The sequence below is a fragment of the Pinus tabuliformis genome, chromosome 3_1 (genome assembly GCF_031772625.1).
Source record: "Pinus tabuliformis cultivar Carrire ecotype Pingquan chromosome 3_1, CPIR1, whole genome shotgun sequence".
NCBI classification, from domain to species: Eukaryota; Viridiplantae; Streptophyta; class Pinopsida; order Pinales; family Pinaceae; genus Pinus; species Pinus tabuliformis.
The window spans coordinates 898,347,569-898,364,776 of record NC_142301.1 but is presented as its reverse complement, the minus strand read 5'-3'; positions in this window follow the sequence as shown (position 1 = coordinate 898,364,776).

Sequence of the window (17,208 nt, the reverse complement as noted above, 5' to 3'; positions counted from 1 at the left end):
GTTGAAGAAGTTAAAGGAATATATGTTAATCGAGACAATGTTAATTTGGATGAACTAGATGATATTGACATTGTGTTGGATGAAGAACTTGAAGAAGTTGAACCAAATGTAGAAGAGCATGTTCTAGATGATGATATAGATGATGTTGATATGGTGAATCCTTTGAACATGAATTATGAACTAGATGATCATATGTAGAGTTGGATGAGGAAGAAGATTAATGATATCAATATTTTGAAAAGTACGATATATGTATTTATAAATTTTCAATTGGTTTGTTCTCTTTTGTTGACCTTAATTTTTATTTTCCTAGCTTTTATGTTCAAATATTATTATGTTCCCTTCAAATATATTATAGTAGATAGATTGGGTATCGAGGAATTGAGAGTGATGTGCTAGGGGATGGGGGGGTGGATGGGCCATATGGTCTTTCACCTTGATGTGGTTGGCCTTATTTAGTAGAGAATATATTATTCTTGAAACGAAGAGAAGCTCATTTACATTTATACCATCATTTCCAATTTTGACTTTGGTTCATTAAGAAGACATATAGGGTGAGTTAGGCAACAGATGAACCATGCGACGCAACAATCATACATATGGGCGAATTAGTAAGATTGTGTCATGACTTCCCATGAATTGAGTTCCCACCAGGGGGTCTCATATTGTTTTTTAGAAAATTGACTAAATTAATGTTTAGGAGTTAAAACTCCATTTATAATTGATTAATTATATAGCATGGTACTAAAAAATGATAATATATTTTTGTCATTGATGAGCTAATGATTTTTATTCATTGATTTTCATAGTAAGTCCAATGCCCACGCCCTAGGCATGCCCACACGAAGGAGGGGTGACCGAACACTAATGGGGTGCCACGTGTTGGGCACACCAGGGCACCCGCCCAGAATGGGCACCCATGAAATTAGTTGGTGTGTCAGCCCAACTTGGAAACAGGTGCCTACAAAAAGTAAGAAAGGTTGGCCCATGATTACCTATGAACAAGGTTCCCACCAAGAGGTCTCATAATGATTTGTATAAAATTGACTAAACTAATGTTTAGGTGTTAAAAGTCGGTTTAGAATTGATTGATTATGAAACATGGTACTAACAAATGATAGTATTTTGTTTTCATTGATGAGATAATGGTTTGTGTAAACTAATTTTCACAACATGGAACAGAGTTACCACAAGGGAGTCTCATAATGAATTTTAGAAAATTGATTGAATTCATGTTTAGGTAGGTGTTAAAATTCACTTGATAATTGATTAATTGTGCAACATGGTACTAATAAATGATAATATTTTCTTGTCATTAATGAGCTATTGATTTGTGTTGACTGATTTGCACAGTAGAGCAAACACCCACACCCTGGGTGCGCTTGCATGAAGGCAGGGCACCCATGGAGCATCGCGTGTTGGGCACGCCGAGGCACCTGCCTGATAGGGGCGCTTATGTGATGAGTTGATGGATCAGCACAACTTGGAAAGGGGCACCCATACAAAAGAAGTAAGGTTGGACCATGATTGCCCATGAATAGAGTTCCCACAAGGGGATCTCATATTGATTTTTAGAAAATTAACTAAAATTAATGTTTATGTGTTAAATGTGAATTTATAATTGATTGATCATGTAACATGGCACTAACAACTAATAATATTTTGTTTTCTATTGATTTTGTTCACTGATTTACACAACAGGGTGAACACTCGCGCCCGCATGAAGCCAAGGCGCCCGGGTGCCCTTGGGGGCATCACATGTTGGGCACATCAGGGTGTTTGCCCAACTAGGGCGCTCGTGTGATGAGTTCGTGGGTTAGATCGAATTGGAAAGGGGCACCCATAAAAAATAGGTAAGGTTAGCCCATCACTGCCAATGAACAAATTTCCCACAAGGGGGTCTCATAATGATTTTTAGAAAAATGACTAAATTAATGTTTAGGTGTTAAAAGTCAGTTTATAATTGATTGATTATGCAACATGGCACTAAAAAATGATAATATTTTATTGTCATTGATGAGATAATGATTTTTTTCATTGATTTGCACAACAGGATGAACGCCTGTGCCCTAGGCGTGGTTGCATAAAGTCAGAGATATCGGGTGCCCCTAGGAGCTTCACGTGTTGGTCATGATCTGATTTGAGAATGGGGCCAACATTGATTTTTGCTTTTAGTCTGTGCTCGTATGCACTGAAATTTGACATGGTTCTAGTAGCTGCATGCATTGATGATATGGGAGGGCTTTGAGAATAAAAAACAACTCACAAAAATAATTCGATAATAAAAGGAAAAAACTATAACATATACAAATCTCAAGTAGATGAAATTATTTATTACTATTTACTAGTTGTAGGCTTATAATGTACTTCATAGTCAAAAGGTTAAGGAAACTCCCTACCTTTCCATTTGAGAAAATTTCTTACTCTTCATCATTATCTTTGTCATCATCAACATCATCATCATCACCATCATCTTTGTCATCTTCATCAAGATCATCATTGTCATCATCATCATCTTTTTCATCCATCTCATATTTAAAATCACCACCACCATCATCATCATCATATTCATCAGCATCATCATCGTCGTCATTGTCAACATCATTTATATGAAAAGAAATGACGCCTCAATGAATCACACACAATTTATTATATGTTTCTTATGCTCCTACTTCCAATCTTTAAGGAAATGAGTGCCCATGAATGTAAAAATGATGGCTAGCTAGGAACCAATTATCACTCTTGTTATCTACTTACCTAGGCCATGATTAATGACTGAAGACTCAGTTGAAGCACCAAAATAAAATGAATTAAATATACATATCAAAAAAAGGGGCCATTGAAGCCATCCTTTGTCTTTTCTCCCATGACCACATGTCTTATTTTTCTTTTTTTTAGGTGTAGATGGTTTGTGAACTTCTTAATGAACTCCTCTTAATCTAAAACTTCACCTCCAAAATTAGTATACAACCAATAATATGGGGAACTCATAAAGGACCCATACAACACTTGGCCCACTCAACAAGTGTTAAATAAATCTCTTATAGAGGTTGACTATACTAGAAAAACTACCAAGGCATCAAGAATGCATGATAAAGAAGTATTCATGCATGTCCAAGAAATACCATGATATTCCCTTTACACATTAGATACATAGATATAAGTACATATAAAAAACAAGATTTCATGGAGATATAATATATAATGTAATATAATATATTAAAATAATACAAATAATGTAATATAATATATTAATATAATGTAATACAAATATTATAATGATTTAAAATCATAATACATTATAAACCCCCCCACCCTTATATAATTGACCCGCCCATCAATAATTGAACGAAAATTATATAATGAATCAACCCCCCCTCCTTAGTTTAATAAATAATATGTAATATTAAATTGAGATCAAAGTTCCTGAAAGAGTCGATCCTGATCAGTCTCACTTGTCGTCGCCGACCTTGAAGTTCACCCCCACCAAAAAAACCCTGAAGTTGAATTCGACCTCTCCACTAAGAAAACCCTAAAGGTGAAATGGGGAAGGAGATAAAAGGATGAGAGGAGGATTTAGCATTGAAGGCCCCAGTGAGTAACTAGTATCCTACCCTGCAAAATTCTTATTTTTTATTTTAGGGTTTTGTAAATGGGTTATTGGTTTTTCGGTGTGTTTCATACCATGGCTAGAGTTATCATTCGGTGATGAATTCAGAGACTTTAAATTTTTTCTTGCATAACTACCCAATACTAGTGATCATGTGGAAGTGGAAACCCACATATTATAGCCATACCTGAGGTTGGGTTGATACCCCCTCCAGTATAATATATAGGTTCAGGCTTGTACACAACACCTCAAACTATATGACTCAAGGTCGAAGAGACAAAACCGTAAAAGGAGTTTCAAAACAATCTCAATAATCGTGTATGTGAAGAAGAAATTCATAAAATATCCAATAATAAAAGTGATATTAATTTTCCTAAATTCAAATGGCTCATTGTCCTGCCTGTCTAAATATTTTTTATTTTTTTAACCATCCAGATCCCTTTGTTATCAATTTTTATTTTTTCTATGCAATATTATCTTTTTTGGGGTTCACCTTTGCAACATATACTTCTATGGAGTTCCCCATTTTGGGACCTATGATTAGACACCATGAGTGCTCCATTTTTGGGAAATGTGAAAGTGATAAAGTAAGATGAAATTTGATGTATCCTTCCCCTAGAACTGGAAAGTAGCAGAACATTTCCCATACTTTTGATCAATAATGCATAAGTTGCCACATTTTTATAAGTAAATTATAGTTCCCTAGAAATGGCTTTGTTGGGCATGGAATCCCCCCACAGCATGTTTTTGGGCTCAAAGCCCAAGTTTTGGTCAAATATTTTGTAAGACTCTGCAAATTGCGAGCACGAAGTGTGAAGTAGAGGTTAAGTCATAGGGCAATCCACCCTAAAGTAATGTAATGTAATGTAAAGTCATGTCGACCTACCCATGGTCCACGAACCATGGGATTGTATAAATAGAGTGAGGCTCTAAGTTGTAAAGATAGCGAAGAAAGAAAAGAGAAGAGTACGAATGGTTCGAGCTTAGAGTAGGATTCAAAGTGTATTGGGTCGTGGTAGTAAGAAGAGGCTTTGCGACTGAGTGCGCAGAGGCCTAGTAGAGTCTACAACTGAGTGCACAAACCCCTGCAACTGTGTGCGTAGGGTAGTGTCAAGTCTGTGATTGGGATTGAAGATTAATAAAGAGAATTTGATTCTTATTTCTATGTATTTTTTGTACACTGCCTTCTTTACGGTTATGTTGGTTTATTTATCGCATGCACTGATATGATTGTTGAATATGCTATAATAACCATTAATCTTACACACGCAAGTTAAGTAATCAAATAATAATAGATTAAATAGCAAGAAAATTGGGTATTATACGGGCTGCACCCTGACTAGAGTTGCGCACGGAAGCAGCACCACAAGTTGCGAAGGGATAGAAAGTGCACATAGTGACGGGTCAGACCACGAACCTCCGAAAGCCCATCAGACATCCCCAAGGTTCGGAAACCTAGTGCTAGCAACCTCCCATACTACTTCAGGTGAGACCTCAGTCCGCACTCCATGGACTTTTGCCAAAAGGGCTAGTAGTACCGAGATTTGCTTTGCTAAATCACCTCTGAACCTGGGTCAGGCCCACACAAGCCAACAAATGGTTCCATTTTCGGGACCGAGATCTGCATAAAGGATTTCTAATGTCGTGCCACTGGAATCCAACAAAGAAATAAATTAAAGAGAAGTTGGACAAGAGGATCCACGAATTTGCGGCATAGGAGAATAGAAATCCATGAGTATCTAAGGAACAGTGGTTGGAGCGCTACTTGTATACAGAAATGCACGAAATTTTCTTTGCATCCTTTCCTTCTGAGCTATATGAGTGGACCGCGAAGTTAGTAGACAGCCAATGTTGGGTCCCTATAATACTAGTGATTACCCCATTACTATTGTAGTTATACCCCCTATTTATATTTTTGTGCCCCTATTACCCCCATATTGTTATTTCTATGCCCCATAGAATCCCTCTATTGTTATTTTTGTGGCTTTATATTATTATTGTTAGGTCGGCTGGATTATATTGTGACTCCTTAGACTCCTATATATAGAAAGGAGGTTTTGTCATTTGTATCATCCAAGAATTGTTCATTTATGTAATGTAAAGGAGGTTTCCCCCTCGAAGAGGCTGAATTCTAAGGCGTGGATCTCTCTTTTCTATCTTTTTGTGAGCTGGTTTCATAACATTTGGTATCAGAGCTTTGGATTCTAGGGTTTCGCTGCTCCAAACAGGTCATCTTGGAATTTTCGCTATAACTGTTTTTCTGTGATGTTTCAGAAGTCGCAAAAAAAACCCATTTTAGAAAACATCGCGCTGAACCTTTGGTCCGAATTTCAGAGCTTTTCGCGCGATATTTGCGGAGATATGATCTAAGGAAGTTGGTCTTTTTGCAGACTCCTGAATTACATTCAAAACAGGTGACCTAGGGAAAATCGTCATAACTTTCTCTCTGGGGAACAGATTGAAATTTCGTAAGAAGGTACAAAAAGAGGACGGACTGTAGTTCCTTGTATGTGTGTTTCAGATTCAAAGGTTGAAACAGGGACTCGTGGCAAGTCGTACAAGTTCGCTCTACTGAACCAGTCTAAAAGCAAGTCACTGCGGGAGATTTCACATAACTCTTCCTTGGAGAATCCAATTTGGCTCAGACTTGTGGCATTGGAAAGAGGACGCAGAAGGCTACTACAAGTAGCAATTTCAAAATTGGATGATCCGAAATTACAGAGATACATCAGATTCAATATCAGGCTTCTATAAAGTGAAAAAAGGTGTGTAGTTTTTTTTTTTTTTTTTTTTTTTTTTTTTTGTGTAAGCTTGGTTTAACGGAATTCCAAGGGCATAGAAAAGCATTATTATCGGTAACTGATGCCCCGAGGAAAGAAAATTCAAACACCTAGTAAGGAACCTGAAAGCTCTAGCATGACTCATGAAGAAGAGGAAGAAATGCTACATGATATATCAAAATTACAAGAACAAGTGCAACAAATGTCACGCTCACAAAAGCTAACAGAAGCTAAGGTAAATGGCATGGAATCTAAGATAAAGGGCATGGAAGCTAAGATGGAGGATTAGATGGCAAATTTGAAGATAGATTTGAACACAGACATGGAAGAATTGAAGAAGTTGCTACAAGAAAGGGTCACTAATGGTGAAAAAGTAGTAAAGGAAACTCATGATGAGAACAAAAGAAATGTTAATCATGATTCCATAGACTCTAATGTTGGATCGAAGACTCACCATGTTCCAAAAATCGATATGAGGAACAAAACCTAGATGAAGAACAAATAAATCCAACCATATCTTGTAATGCATTGGTGGGAATTACCACTCCTCAAACCATCAAGATAGAAGGACAAATCAAGAAGAAAAAGGTAATAGTGTTGATTGATTCAGGAAGCACCCACAATTTTATTCATTGTAGGGTAGCAAAAGAATTGAATTGCTTCCTATATCCAGCACCAGAGTGTCAAGTGATGATTGCAAATGGAGGAACAATAAATTGTTCTAGAAAGTGCCATAATATCAAGCTATCCATGGGAGAATATGTATTGACTAGCCCAATGCTTTCCATTCCAATGGGAGGTGCTGATGTTGTACTAGGAGTCCAATGGCTACAATCCTTGGGTACAATAGCTTTTAATTTTCAAGAACTTTTCATGAAATTTTCTGTGGAAGGAAAGGAAGTTGAATTAAGGGGTATTGCAGGGAAACCAGGAAAGATAATCAGCTCTAATGGCATGACAAAGCTTCTAAAAAAGGAGCAAAGAGGTGTAATTGCACAATTATGTTCGCTAGATGTCTCCACATTGGAATCATCTATTTCTCCAGATCTCCAAAAAGTCCTGGACAATCATTCCAAGGTATTTGAGACTCCCAAAGGTCTCCCACCTATGCGTGATCATGATCATGCTATTCATCTGATTCCAGGAAGTGTTCCTCCAAACATCAGGCCGTACAGATATCCTTATGTCCAAAAAAGTGAAATTGAACGTATGGTTGCAGAAATGCTAGAGGCTAGTATAATTCAACCGAGTCAAAGTTCTTTCTCAGCTCCAGTTGTATTGGTGCACAAGAAGGATGGATCATGGCGCATGTGTCCAGATTATAGGGAGATCAACAAGCTCACTATTAAAGATAAGTTTCCCATTCCTGTTATTGATGAATTACTAGATGAATTGCATGGATCAATTTACTTCACCAAGTTGGATCTTCGTTCGGGATATCATCAAATTAGAATGAAGATTGAAGACATTCCGAAAACGGCATTTAGAACTCATGAGGGTCATTATGAATTTTTGGTCATGCCTTTTGGCCTTACCAATGCACCTTCAACATTTCAAGGTTTGATGAATTCAATTTTCAAACCATTCCTTAGAAAATTGGTGTTAGTATTTTTTGATGATATACTAATCTACAGCAAGTCTTGGAAGGATCATGTTGAACATGTTGACAGGGTGTTACAACTATTGGAGGAGAAACAATTATATGCAAAAAGATCCAAATGTTTCTTTGGAGTCCAGGAGGTGGAATATTTGGGTCATATTGTATCTCATGAAGGAGTTAAGGTAGACCCTAGCAAAATTAAAGCCATTAAGGAATGGAAAATCCCCACATCCATAAAGCATCTGCGAGGATTTCTTGGGTTGACAGGGTATTATCGCAAGTTTGTTAAGAATTATGGGAGAATAGCAGCACCTCTAACAACATTATTGAAGAAAGATTCATTTTCATGGACTTCGGAAGCAACAAAGGCCTTTGAACATCTTAAAGAGGCAATGTGCCAAGCACCGGTCTTAGCTACACCGGACTTCACAAAAACCTTTATTGTGGAATGTGATGCTTCAGGAAATGGAATTGGTGTTGTTCTAATGCAAGATGAAAGACCCATTGCTTTTGAAAGTCGTCCAATCAAGGGAAAGTTTTTAAGCAAAGCTATTTATGAGAAGGAAATGTTGGCAATACTCCATGCACTTAAGAAATGGCAACCCTACCTAATGGGAAGACACTTCAAGGTAAAAACGGATCATGATAGCCTTAAATACTTTTTAGAACAAAGATTATCCTCTGAAGAGCAACAAAAGTGGGTCACAAAGATGTTGAGTTATGACTTTGAAATCATCTACAAAAAAGGGAAGCAAAATGTGGTGGCAGATGCACTCTCAAGAAAGGATGAGGATGTGGAAGCATTGTTGTGTGCCATTTCTATTATCCAACCAGATTGGATAAACGAAGCAAGGGAGGAATGGAAGAACGACGAAGAAGTGTGGGAACTTATTCAAAAGCTACAACAAGATTCTAATACTTCTGATACATTTAGCTGGCAAAATGATTCGTTATGGTACAAAGATCGCTTATATCTCTGTAAGAATTCCCAGCTAAAACAAAAGATTCTTATGGAATTGCACACTTCTCCCTTAGGAGGGCACTCAGGCTTTTTAAAAACTTACCACAGGGTTAAGAAGGAATTTTTTTGGGATGGCCTTAAATCAGATATTCAAAAGTTTGTGGCAGAATGTTTGGTTTGCCAGAAAAATAAAGTTGAAACAATTAAGACACCAGGTCTATTACAACCTTTATCCATTCCAAGCCAACGTTGGGAGGAGGTTTCAATGGATTTTATCACAGGTTTACCCAAGTCTGAGGGAAAGAGTGTCATCATGGTGGTAGTTGACAGACTTACCAAGTATGCACACTTTTGTGCATTATCACATCCATTTAAAGCCAGTACAGTTTCTACTGCATTTATGGAAACAGTTAAAAAGCTACATGGAAACCCAAAGATTATTGTAAGTGACAGAGATCCCATTTTCACTGGAAATTTTTGGACATAATTATTTTCTTGTCTTGGTACTCAGTTAGCTCATAGCTCATCTTATCATCCTCAATCTGATGGGCAAACTAAGATAGTAAACAAATGTTTGGAAGGATATGTTCGTTGCTTTGTATCTGATAAACAGACACAATGGGTCAAATGGTTGCCTCTGGCTGAATGGTGGTATAACACTTCCTTCCATACATCAACAAAAATGACCCCATTTATGGCACTTTATGGGTATCAACCACCATCCATCACATCATATTTAAGAGAAAATTCTAAGGTTCAGGCAGTGGAACATCACATCGAACATCAGCAACAAGTCCTCCAACTCTTAAAGGATAACCTCGTGTTGGCACAAAATAGAATGAAACAATAGGCAGATCAACATCGCAGTGAAAGAAGTTTTGATGTAGGTGATTGGGTATTCCTACGGCTACAACCATATAAGCAAATGTCCCTAAAGCAAGCTAAGAAGGATAATAAATTATCACCAAAGTATTATGGTCCGTACAAGGTGTTGGAAAAGATTGGTACTATGGCATACAAATTGGAGCTTCCTGCAGCTTCTTGATTGCACCCAGTTTTCCATGTTTCATGTTTAAAGAAGGTTATAGGTGACAAGCTCCCAATTCAAACAATATTGCCAGAACTTGACGAGGAAGGAAAAATTATATTGGAACCGGAAGCAATCACAGAAACAAGAACTCGACAGCTACGAAATCGATCAATTTCAGAGTATCTTATCAAGTGGAAGAACTTATCCGCGGAAGATTCCACATGGGAGGATGAGAATTTTATGCAGAAGTATCCAGAACTGCTCAAGCGTTGAGGACAACACTTTTTTGAAGGAGAGGGGCATGTTGGGTCCCTATAATACTAGTGATTACCCCATTACTATTGTAGTTATACCCCCTATTTATATTGTTGTGCCCCTATTACCCCCATATTGTTATTTCTGTGCCCCATAGAATCCCTCTATTGTTATTTTTGTGGCTTTATATTATTATTGTTAGCTCGGCTGGATTATATTGTGACTCCTTAGACTCCTATATATAGAAAGGAGGTTTTTTCATTTGTATCATCCAAGAATTGTTCATTTATGTAATGTAAAGGAGGTTGCCCCCTCGAAGAGGCTGAATTCTAAGGCGTGGATCTCTCTTTTCTATCTTTTTGTGAGCTGGTTTCATAACAGCCAAGGAAGGTGTAGGCTCGACAAACCATTAGTGTGGACTCCAAATTTAGTGTGCAGACTAGAAGCATCAGGAGATAAGATAGCGTGAGTTGTGGACCATTGGCTCGACCGAATAATAGGAGGATTTATCACTGAGTTCATGGTCGACATGACCATCAGCTACAGTAAGGTGGAACGATGGTTTCTCAAGGGACTGCGAGGTAAGCATATTAAATCTTTGAACACTTGGATTAAGATGCTATTGTGTGAAAAGTAGGTTATGCGAATAAATTAATGTTTGGGACTACGCAGAGCAGGAAGATCTATAGAAGAAAAAGTAGCGAAAAGTTAGAAACTAGTCCCTTAATTTCACCCTGGGGGGAGAGCAAGGAAGAGCTCTTGAAGGTATCTCTAAGAAGCGCGGTTAGTTTGATAAGACAGCGAATTCCACATTTACCACCTCCACCCACATCACCACCTATTTCACCCCCCTCACCTCCATCTCCACCCACTCCACCTCCGCCACCACCCCAGTTCAATATGGCGAGTGCAATCAAACTACTGATGTTCAGAGGAGTAGGAAATGAAGATTCGGACCAATTCTGCTTTGTGGTAAGAGCAGTATGGGAAGCACAAGGCATCGTAGATGATAATATTAAAAAGGGTACGCTGGTGAGTGCGTTGTAGGATTGCGCATTAACGTGGTATATCAAGCATTCTAATGACCACGTGAACGCAGGAATTGCAGAGATCCAAGTCATGCTGAACAAGGAATTTAGCAAGCCAAAGTTAGAAACACAATCAATCATAGGGTTTAAGCAGATCGCAATGCTCCCAGGCGAGACCCCCTAGGATCTGGACCAAAGGCTGAAGAGTACGATCCACGAAGCCAATATGACGTTAACAAATGCACAACATCACGCATGGTTTGTGGCCTCACTTACGCCCACACTTAAGGATAGCGCTGTCACAGAAAAATATTTCCACCCAAGTCGAACCATTGGAGATGGCAATGAGATTGCATGAGACCCGTATACAAGACCCTGGGTTGGGAGTCCAACAAATCCACGCACAACTACAGAATCTATGGTTGGAAATGCAAAGTTTGAAACAAGACAGGACACCTCGATCGAAGGTCCGTGAGGAAGTAAAGGCTAAGGGCACGACAAGGACCACTTTCCAGTGTTCGCAAACAACTTGGTGGGAGGAGGGCCGATGCCAGTAAGACCTAAGGCACAGGCAAGGCCAAGTGTGGCATCTGAATTATGGTGTGTGATCTACCAGATAGGAGGAAAACACACCACGGATAATTGTCATCTGTTGCAGAAGTATACGCAGATGTCCCAGCAATTATTTTGTAATTTCTGCAGGTCGGTAGGCCATTATGAATGCACCTACCAAAGCTATGAACTAACGACGGACCAGACTCCTGCCTACAGGGTGTAGACTCAAACACGAGCCCTCGACCCAAATGCAGGGATGGCACGAGCTGGGTTTCAGGGGTGCAGTAGGGGTCGAGGTGAAATGGGACCAGGAAGGGGTCGCAGACAAATAATTTGTTACAATTGCGGAGGGCCATGGCACTATTCCCGTGATTGTACAAACCCGACAAGAATATCATGTTGGTACTGTACTCATTTTGATCATGAGGCAGAAGACGACCCCTTGCTGATAGTGAGGATGTGCGAAAGGGGGTACTCCAACCCCCTCCGACCTAGAATTTACAAATGATGAGGTCTGAGTCGCGTGAAGAAGACCCAAATGTAAACATGATGCTCAGAAGCAGTATGACCATGGGAGATGATAAAGGGAATCAGCCAGAAGAAAGCACATGAGTTTGTAAGGCTCCTACAAAGGAACCCAAGTTTTATCTAGAATGCGCAAAGCAGACATTCATGGAAGCTAAGAAGAGCTTCACAGAGGACCGCTCCTCCTTGATCGAATTGTGTTTGAGGGCTCGGCCCTAGGCCGCGTGCTCACAATGAAGTTTGAAGATTGGGACCCCATAGACAGTGAGAAATTCCCACATTTAGAGACTGAGCACCTCATGAAGCAGAGCATGGAGGGGTTAGTTACAACACTAGAGCCGCAGAAATGGCTGCGCGGTGTGGAGAAGGCCGGAATATTTCAGCTACTATGGATTCCACAATTTCACCATGTGTTTATCACAATTTTCATCATCAGACAGCTACTTTGTCTGGTGCACAATGGGTACTTATGGCTGGAGGAGCCTATTCCCATCACGACGGATCTTATCCATAGGACTTCCCGGCTCCCCTATAAGGGAAAGGACCCCATGGAGATAGCCATAAAAAGAGGAGATTTGGTGCTCTCAAAGGCCATGAAGAAGAAATACAAACTAGAAAAGTAAAAGAGGGTTTACGCAATCAGTAGCATTAAAGATAAAGGGATGCGTATAGCCACCCAACTCTTGGCCAGGAAGGTAATGCGGAAATGCCACAGAGATGAGGTACTAGTTCCGGTAGTTGCACTAGCAAAACAATGCGCGGAGGGGTTCGAATTCAACTGGGCCAAGTTCCTCTATGAGGAGTTCCTAACTAACTGCAAGGAAGCCCAAGAGCAGGATAAGACCTTCCACTACGTGTGGTTGCTCTTGTTGATTTTACTGTTAACAGGGGAACTGCATGAGTACAGTTAGTTCCCTAATATTGAATGGGACTTATTAGAGGCTGCAAAGTATGCATCGCTCTGGGCTACCAAGGATGCCATGCAGTTCTGTGAAAAAAAGATCTTCTGGGTGCTCATGGAGGCGAGCATCCAGATGTGGATCAATAGGAGGCCACGCCTATCCCCCATAGTGTACAATAGTCTGTGGAGCTTTGCAGACTTCAAGGTGGGCATGCATAATGTGTATATAAAGGCATGTAAGGATCCGGTGCAGACATGGACCAAGCTCCCCTTCATCGCCATTGATGATGTAATCTTCTCAGTGCTAGAATCATGGCCTCTCGAATGGCACGCCCCAGATCTGGCATAGAAGGATAGAACAATAGCACAAAAGAAGAAGGCTGCAACCAAGTTGCGTATCACCCAGGTTGCCAAGCAAAATTGCAACGAACAAGCAATCACGGAGGTAAGGGCTATCTGCAAGGCAATGAAAGTAGCCGCAAATCAGGAAAAGGCTACCGAAAAAGCAGCAACAGCGTAGGCAATAGGGGCCACCATGACACAGGAGGAAGGGAGCCAGAACCTTTCTATAGGATAGGGGACAGAGGACACACTAGAAGGCGCGGACCCGAGCACACCATCCACCCAGCTGAAATGGCCATGTGTCATGGAGAGATCAAGTCCACAAAAAAAGGTCAAGGCATCCAAACTAGAAATCGAACCGATTATACTGACAGAAGTCGACCTCTACAACATCGGTGACATAGTTCCTGAGGTCACCAGGGAAGCACTCCAGGAGACCATGACGAAGCAACAAATTGTGTTGGGGGGACCTAAGGGCGCAGTTGCAGGAACTTCAAGTGCGGCCCCCATAGGAAGGAGCAGTAGCCACCTACGGCACTACAGGTACATCAGCAGTGGAGTAGCTGCTACACGCAAAGATTGCCAACGCCATAGTGCTACTGGAAGGAGTGCTAACAGTGGAGAACGAAGATGAAAGAGCCACAGTAAGCAGGATCAAGGAAATGGGCCTTAATTTGGCTGCCTTCTGCGAGACACATTGTATCAACTACAGGATGGAATCACAGTAGAATTTTGTGCTAGGGAGGGCTACATGATCCAGGTATTGAGTGAGCAGAAGATCAACATTGAATAGCTCAGCCTGCAACGTGACAAACTAGTGTCACAAAATCAGCAGATCGTGCAAACAGTTGATGAAGCATGCCAGCGCGTTCCAAAAGTGTCCATCATCGCAGACCTACCAACAGAGATGCGGATCCACTATCTGGAAAGTGGATTCTGCAGTGCGCACACGAGGAAACAACATGAGTGCAGCTGGATCTGAACCTCCAGATTGCTGAGCTACGAATGAAGGCGCAACCTTCCACTCCTCCGGAAGTTAAAGAACAGCGTGTTAGCACGATTCAAACAGGATTGGAAGAAATCGAACGGGTAGCGTAGGACTATACGATATGTTGGACCAAGCCTTTAGCGTCCTCACATCCTTGCAAGAGGACCCCAACATACAACACGTGGAAATAGAGGCGCATGACCTGTAGGAGCAGTATGATAGTGTAAGGGGAACTGCGGAGATAGTCGTCCTCACCCAACGGCTGGAAAAGATGCAGCAAGCAATGGCACCGAAGGAACATGTGGATGTTGCGAGACAGAAAGAGGCACTTCTCAAAGTGTGTGTCCAGCCTTGGATTGATGACGCCTTCACCATTACGGCCAAGATTGAGGGAAAGCTTGCACAGATGTAGGAGATATATGTGCTAAGGGAGGTAATGAATCCTCAAAAATAAGCATTGGAGGAACGCATGTAGCAGGTCCAACAAACCACAGTACAGTGCGTTGCGGACCTCGGGATAGTACAGGACCAATTGGAGGGGCTCAATGCCAAGATTGCTGCACCAGCAGAGTGACTCGGGACGAGTCACGATGATTGTGTTGGGGGCCTGTTGGGCATGGAATCCCCCCACATCATGTTTTGGGGCTCAAAGCCCAAGTTTTGGTCAAAGGTTTTGTAAGACTCCACAAATTGTTGGTGCAAAGTGTGAAGTAGAGGTTAAGTCATAGGGCAGTCTGCCCTAAAGTAATGTAATGTAATGTAAAGTTATGTCGGCCTACCCATGGTCCGCAGACCATGGGATTGTATAAATAGAGCGAGGCTCTAAGTTTTAAAGATAGCAAATAAAGAAAAGAGAAGAGTACGAATGGTTCGAGCTTTTGACTAGGATTCCAAGTGTATTGGGTTGTGGTAGTAGGAAGAGGCTCTGCAGTTGAGTGCGCAGAGGCCTAGTAGAGTCCGCAGTTGAGTGCGCAGACCCCTGCAGCTAGGTGCACACAGCAGTGTCGAGTCTGTAATCGAGATTGAAGATTAATAAAGAGAAGTTGATTCTTATTTCTGCGTATTTGTTGTACATTGCCTTATTTACGGTTATGTTGGTTTATTTATCACGTGCACTGATATGATTGTTGAATATGTTGTTATAGCCATTAATCTTACACACACAAGTTGAGTAATCAGATAATAACAAATTAAATAGCAAGGAACTTGGGTATTATATGGGTTGTGCCCTGACTAGGGCTGTGGGAAGTAGCATCGCAAGTTGCGAAGGGATAGCAAGTGCGCATAGCGATGGGTCAGACCGCGAACCTCCAAAAGCCCATCATACATCCCTAGCGTGCGGAAACCTAGTTCTAGCACCCTCCCATACTACTTCAAGTGAGACCTCAGCCCGCGCTCTGTGGACTATTGTTGAAAGGGCCAGTAGTACTGGGATTTGCTTGGCTAAATCATCTTTAAACCTGGGTCAGGCCCACACAAGCCAACAGGCGCTATTTGTTTCATAAATTTATCCACTAATTACTAGATTGGAACATCATGTGCATTATTTAGTGGTTTTGACAACTAACTAGAAGTATGAGTCGGTCAGAAGTTCCACTAAACTATAGAAAAAACATGACTATTTCTACTATAGACACTGGCCATAAGAGGATGGTCCATTTTACTAGTAAAATACATGAAGGGGATCATCTCAACAACCATTTTCCACTCATTAATGACATACACAAGTACTTAGCTCAACAAGGTTCCACATCGCATGAACCTATTATTCTAAAAAATTTGTTTCCTTCATTGTAACAACAACTTGTGGTGGCTAATCCCCCACCCCTGCAAGGGGGACATGTGGAAATATCGGAAAATGTGAGTTCTACCTCAAGTGGATTTGTTTATTTATGTAATTAAGACACTAATTTGAAAACTCAAGCTTGCAATTATGATGCATTACCAAAGATTCCTATTACAAATAATCCATTGCTTCACAAACTAGTTCCCTCTCCACATAGAGAAGCCACATGTTGACCCTATTCCATGTGTCCCACATGTATTTTGAATAAATCCTCCAAAATTTCACTTTACAAAGGAAGGCATTGTTGAACGTAATTAGTGATGTTGACATATCCGACACATTTCATTCGACATGGGCCAATAAATACCTAAGATTCCTGATCTAAGGAGCCTCAATTTTTGTCATGTCTTCATATTATTGGAAATATTTGTGTTCTCCCTCTTTGGTTTCCTCATGTGCCATTGTGTAGGCATTTCATAGCCATTCATTTTAGCCAAAGGGAGTTATATCTTCGTTTTCCTTCGAGTAAGGAGAAAAATCTATCAATGAGAAGTAGAGGTTGTGGATTCACCTTTGTATTACAACCTTCTATTGGGAGGATATTAGACCTATTTCATAACTGTAGTAGTCTCATTAGTTAGCAGTTTCATCTCGTCGATAAAACCAAACTTTTTTAGCAAGTTTGTCCCTTCATTACACTATGCCTTATCTAAATTATATATAAAAATTAACTATAAATAATTATTATTATCAAAAAATAAAAAATAAAGAGAAAAAATAAATACAAATTAAAAATTAAACACATTAGTGAAATTATATTTCATTCCCTCCATCTCTCGAAACCTCC